This window comes from Colobus angolensis, unplaced genomic scaffold (genome assembly GCF_000951035.1).
Source record: "Colobus angolensis palliatus isolate OR3802 unplaced genomic scaffold, Cang.pa_1.0 Scaffold54, whole genome shotgun sequence".
Lineage (NCBI taxonomy): Eukaryota > Metazoa > Chordata > Mammalia > Primates > Cercopithecidae > Colobus > Colobus angolensis.
Window position 1 is genome coordinate 2752995 of NW_012118932.1, and position 6649 is coordinate 2759643.

At 49.2% G+C, this 6649-nt stretch overlaps 1 protein-coding gene across 1 annotated transcript in view; it reads left to right on the top strand.

Annotated features, from left to right (window-relative positions):
* The window catches only part of XXYLT1 (xyloside xylosyltransferase 1), a 202612-nt gene that overhangs the window by 4860 nt on the left and 191103 nt on the right, over positions 1 to 6649 (top strand). The gene's annotated exons all lie outside the window — the stretch shown is intronic.

Genomic DNA, 6649 nt, shown 5'->3' on the forward strand with positions numbered 1-6649 from the left:
CCATGTTGGCCAGGATGGTCTCAATCTCTTGACCTCGTGATCCGCCCGCCTCAGCCTCCCAAAGTGCTGGGATTACAGGCGTGAGCCACCGCGCCCGGCCACAATGCTGCCTTAATGTATCAGTTCCATTCAGAACCTCCAGTGGCTTCTGGCTACCTGTCCTCCCAGGTCATGTCAACGTCCTAGACCCACAGCAGTGGCTGAGCTTCCTGAGTTCTAGGACAAGCTGTTCCTTCTCATGGCGCTTTGCCTGCTCTGCTTCCGAGCATCTGTTGTCTCATTCTGTCAAGTGCAGTCTGACACTTGTAAAACTTAGGTCAAGACTTATCCCTTCCATGGGCCTTTCCTGCTGGATCAGGTTTGACAGAACATACCATGAAACCCCCAAATAATGGTGGCTTAAACAAGGTTGAATTTATGTCTCATTTCAGTGCAGTCCAGAGGTAGGCATTCCTGGGCTGGCATGGGGGGTTTGTGAAGTCACCAGGGTCCTTGGCTCCTTCCAGCTGTCTGTTTCGTCATGCCTGAGAGTGGCGCTGTCTTCGTGGTCCTGGATGGCTGCTGGAGCTGGGGCCATCACATCGGTGTTGCTGTGTTGCGTTTAGTCCGGTTTAGCCCAGTGCTGCTGTGTGTATTGTTTCAGGTCCCGTCTCATAACACGGTTCTACTCTACTGACTTCTGGGAAAGTGATCACTGAACAGGCCTAAAGGCGCCTCTCATGTCTCCTCTCCTTGCCCATGCTGGCCAGCTCTCTGCAGAGGCGGTGGGGCCCACCAGCCGCTGTTTGTATGGCCTCCATGGAGCACAACAATATTACTTCTTTGTGGTATTTCCCTTGTGCTCTCAGCTCAAATGTTAACAGTTCAGAAAGACCTTCCCTGAATCTCTTTTCTAATGCAACCCTCATGCCAGCCTTCATCTTTCCCACCACCTTGTGCATTTTTTTCTTTTTTTTTTTGAGATGGAGTCTTGTTCTGTCACCCAGCCTGGAGTGCAAGGGTTCGATCTTGGCTCACTGCAACCTCCGCCTCCTGGGTTAAAGCGATTCTCCTGAGTAGCTGGGATTACAGGTGCCTCCCATTATGCCCAGCTAATTTTTGTATTTTTAGTAGAGATGGTGTTTCACTATGTTGGCCAGGCTGGTCACGAACTCCTAACCTCAGATGATCCACCTGCCTTGCCTCTCAAAGTGCTGGGATTGCAAGCGTGAGCCACCACGCTTGGCCTGTTTTTTGTTTTTTTTTTGAGACAGGGTTTCTTTCTGTCTGTGGCATAGGCTAGAGTAAAGCACAGTGGTATGATCACAGCTCACTGTAGCCTCAAACTCCTGGGCTCAGGAGATCCTCCTGCCTCAGCCTTCTGAGTAGCTAGGACTACAGGCATGTGCCACCATGCACAGCTAATTTTTTTTTTTTCCTTTGAGACAGAGTCTCACTTTGTTGCCCAGGCTGGAGTGCAGTGGCACAATCTCAGCTCACTGCAACCTCTGCCTCCTGGATTCAAGCCATTCTCCTACCTCAGCCTCCCAAGTAGCTGGGATTACAGGTGCCCATCACCACGCCTGGTTAATATTTTTTTATTTTTAGTAGAGACGGGGTTTCACCATCTTGGCCAGGCTGGTTTCAAACTCCTGACCTTGTGATCCCGCCTCAGCTTCCCAAAGTGCTGGGATTACAGGCGTCAGCCACCGCGCCAGGCCAATTTTTTTTTTTTAATTGTTTTGTAGAGATGGGATCTCACCTTCTTGCCCAGGATGGTCTCGAACCAGTGATCCTCCTGCCCAAGCTTCCCAAAATGTTGCATTGCAGTTGTGAGCCAACACGCCCAGCTGTGCGTTTCTTTTATAGCATGTATTCAGTTTTTCATGTATTCATTCATCGGGTGTTGTTGGGTGCGTGTCCCGTTCCAGGCACTGTTCCAGGTACTTGTGAACAGCAGGGAATGGAACAAGTTTCTGCCTTCGTGGAGCTTAGGTTCTGGGGTTGCGGGGAAGGTATAGGAGATAGATTTTTAACAAATAAATAAATACAGAGCGAGTGAGATTGTGATCAGTTCTACAGAGAGAAGTAAGGCAGGCTGAGGAGATAGGAAGTGTGTGGTTGTCAGTGTGGGGAGTTGTTAGCCGTGGTGCGTAGGTGGTCAGGGAAGGCTCCAGGGATAAGGTGCCATTCGCGCAGTGCCTGAAGGATGTGAGGGAGCCACAGCCATCTGGGCGAGACTCCGTCTGAGGCCACTGCAAGTATGCGGGTCTCAGGTTGGAGTGTGCTCTGCATGTTTGAGCAAGTAACTGTCCTGTTAACTTGTTTGTCGTCTCTCTGTCTCCCTCCTGGAAGGTAATCTCCAGAAGGCAGAGACCTTACCACCCTTCCTCTATTGAGGTTTACGGGAACCCCATAGATGCCATCCTTATTTCTGGCCTGAGGTGGAAGTGATAGAGCGGGCAAGCAGCCTCTTAACCTGGGACACACGAACTGGAAGGACTTCTGGAGGCACAGATAGCTCTGGCAGCTGCTCGCCTCCCTGCAGGGAGGGGCAGGTTCTGCACAGGTAGATTCCGGAGAAGAGAAAGAGAGGTGGGAGCCGGGGCTGACTTGCTTCCCAAACTCGCGGGTCAGGTCAGTCTCTCCTCCTGCCTTAAGGAGGAGTTAGTGTGCAAGGAGGGGAGGAGGATGGGGCGGGGAGCAAGAGGCCGGGGTGTTTGTCCAGGAGAGCATCCTCCATATAGAAGCACAGGACAGTGGACAGGGGCTGCTTCCTCTTTCTCCCGTGGACACTATAGTCTCAGCACTGTTTCTGGCACAATCTGTGTTCTCAATAAAGATTTATCGTTAACTGACTAATAACTGTAGTGATGAAACTCAGGATATCTTAGAAGAGTTGTCAGTGATCTGCCTCTTTTTCCTCAAACCTCAGCCTCTTTCAGAGCCTGAGACTGGGTTGCTCCATTTCCTGGTGACAAATTAGGAAGAAGAAGGAAACTGCACATCCCCCACAATCCTCGTCTGTTTTCTGTCACCATAAAAGTACCTGAGCCTGGGTAATTCAGAAAAGAAAGATATTTATTTAACTTGAGGTTTTGGAGACTGGGAAGTCCAAGAGCATGGTGGCAGCTTCTGGGGAGGGAAGCAGGGGCATGCGGAAGGGGCACAGCGTGAGGAGCACCTGGCTTTGTAACAGCTACTCTTGGCAACTCATCCAGTGCCGTGAGTGAGTGAGAACTCACTGCCTCCCAAGAGAAGTAACCCAGGCCTGGGAGACTGGCGTGAATCAGCTCCTAAAAGCCTCACCTCCCAGCAGCATCACCGGGGATCACATTTCCAACACGTGAATTCCGGGGGACACCCTTTAAACCTCAGCAGCCACTTACAGGTGACTGTTGGGTTCCAGGAGGAGCACGTGCCAAGGACTGGGAATGACCGGACGAATGTTAAAGTGCAGTAGGGGATTCTCAGTTTCTTTGAGTGCAAGAGCAAACCTGTGAGTGACTTGGAAAAGTTGAATCCCTTAGCTCCTAGGTGGGGCTTGAGAGAAGCCTGGATGTGAAGACCTTGACCTTGATGCTGGCTGTCTCATTGATGAAGCTAATGACAAACAGGTGGCCCTGGAAATGCAGCGGATTTTCCAGCTTGTCACAGCAGCAGCCACCTTGCACCTGAATGAAACTTTTGAATAAGTTATGATGGTCTGGAAAAGAGGTGATCAAAGGTACATGTCCTGAAGGGAGAGGCGCTTTGAAAAGATAGGCTGACATTTTATATGGCAGTGTTTAGAGAACAGTGCATATTTTATCAAATGCATTTAACAGTGGCTTTCTTTTAAATTGTAATATACTCATGAAAACAACTATAGTAGTTTGTGTACCAATGTATGTGTCTTCTGGAAAACTTTATAATCATGGATCTATGGGGAATAACTTTGTATAGTATTGTATCAAATACAATAAACTCTGGAGAAGCCCACAAGTATGTGTTGAAATATAAGGCAAAGCCTTGGGGTGATGATATAGATGAAATATACTGATAGATGGGGATTTATAAAATCTGCTGGGGCCTCAGTGCACGGATTAACTGTTCCAGCTTTGGGCATCAGTCATTCCTCATGACTTCCTGACTGTTCCTTGTTCCTATAGGCCATATTTTAAAAAGATACGTAATTACTTTTTTTTGCAATAAAGATTGAAATGTAATTCATGTACCATAAAGCTCGCTCATTTAACATATACAATCCAGTGGTTTTTAGTATATTCCCAAGGTTGCACAACTATGACCACTGATTCTAGAACACTTGTCACCTCACCAACCCTGTATCCATTAGCGTCACTCTCCATCCTCCGGTTTCCCCTGTCCTTAGAGACTACAAATCAGCTTGCTGTCTATCAATGTGTCTATTCTGAATATTTACTACAAACGGATTCATTAATATGTGGTCTTTTGTGTCTGGCTTCTTTTACTTAGCCTAGTGTTTTTAGGGTTCATGTTGTAGCATTGCATTAATACTTCACCTTTTTTATGGTTGGATACTATTCCCTCGTATGGATAATTACGCCACATCCTCCATTCATCAGTTGATGAACATTTGGGTTCTTGCCACTTTGAGGCTGTTACGAATAATGCTGCTGTGAACATTTACTTAGAAGTTTTTGTTGGCCGGGCGTGGTGACTGATGCCTGTAGTCCCAGCACTTTGGGAGGCTGAGGCAGGCAGATCACAAGGTCAGGAGATCGAGACCATCCCGGCTCACACAGTGAAACCCCGTCTCTACTAAAAATACAAAAAAAATTAGCCGGGTGTGGTGGCGGACGCCTGTAGTCCCAGCTACTCGGGAGGCTGAGGCAGGAGAATGGCGTGAACCCAGGAGGCGGAGCTTGCAGTGAGCCAAGATCGCGCCACTGCACCCCAGCCTGGGCGACAGAGTGAGACTCTGTCTCAAAAAAAAAAAAAAAAAGTTTTTGTGTGGACATGTTTTCACATCACCGGGGCATAACCTATGAGTAGAATGGTTAAGTCTGTTTAACCTTTTGAGGAACTGCCAAACTCAGTTGCTATACCATTTTACATTCCCACCAGCAGTGTATGGGGGTTCTGGTTTCTCCACATCCTCACCAGCACTGGGAATCATCCATCTTTTCAATTACGGCTATTCTAGTGGGTGTGAAGTGGTATCTCATTTTAGTTTTGGTCTGCATTTCCCTAATGACAAGTGATGAGATGATTACATGTTGGTAAGGACAACTACAAACATGTATTTGGTATTTTAAAAATATATTTACCAAAATGCATTTTATTAAAAAAAAAAAAAAACCAGTTACCTTGACTTTCCCCTCCTTACCCTGTAAAGTGTTATAACATGGCTAGAAATGTGCATGTTCTGAGAACATGGTTTGGAAATTTCCGACGTGTACACTGATGTGCCTAAAATCAGCAAGGGGATGTTTACTAGTATGAAGTCTTGATTGGGAGAATAATAGTAGCAACATTTGTTCAGTACTTTATTTATTTAGTGATGGAGTCTTGTGCTGTCATAGTACCACATTTACTCCCCTCCCCTCCCCTCTTTTCTTTAATTTTCTTTTTCTTTTCTTTTTGAGATGGAATCTTGCTCTTTCCCCCAGGCCGGAGTGCAGTGGTGTGATCTTAGCTCACTGCAACCTCCATGTCCAGGGTTCAAGCGATTCTCCTGCCTCAGTCTCCTGAGTAGCTGGGATTACACAGCCGTGCGCCACCATGCCCGGCTTAATTCTTGTTTTTTTAGTAGAGACAGGGTTGCACCATGTTGGCCAGGCTGGGCTGGAACTCCTGACTTCAAGTGATCCGCCTGCCTTGGCCTCCCAAAATGCTGGGATTACAGGCATAAGCCACCGCACCCGGCCTGTTCAGGCCTTTAGAATGTATACAAGTGCAGACGCCTCACTTGAGCTTGGCTGAGGTTGGGGAAAGAGGTGTGGAATCCCTGAGGCTGAGAGCAGGTGGCTTACGGAGCTCCCAGAGCAGCAGGAGGCACTTCAGGACCACGCTAGCAGCTGTGCCAAGGGGCTGTGGGTGTGGGGATGAGGGCTGGGCTGCAACCCAGCTCACAATCTGTCATCCGCCTGCTGATGACACCCCAGATAAATCCATTCAATCTGAACCAAAACTGCGCTTGCTGGGAGTGCAACTTCCCTCTCTGTCTGCTTCAGGGAGCACTGCAGGTTCACCAAACATCCGAACGGGAAGGCAGCTCTGGGCTCAGTGTCCCTCCCCCAGCTGATACACTGGGCCAGAAAGGGGCAGTGACTAGTGCCACACCGAGCTGCCTTCAGAAACAGCCCGGCCCCTCCTCTGCTGTTCGAGGGAGATGTTAGCAGCAGCCCGGTCTTTTTCGGAAGGGTGGGTTGAGAGGCAGCCCACCCTAATACCCACAGTGGAGGTGGGAGGGCCTCCCTGTCTCCCCCTGGATCTGTCTCGCTCGGGAGGGAGGATGCAGTCCGACCTCCAGGAGGCAGAATCCGCTCCGTGTCCGGGGCCGCCTTTCCAGCTGCCCTGTGCCCGAGGCTGCCCAGCGGGGTCAGTGTTGCGGGAGCTGGATGGGGGCTGCGGTGCAGGCACAGGTTTTGTCCTGTGCTCCGCGATGTGCGCTGGAGGCCCTCCGCGGCCGCGGTCGGCGCGAGAC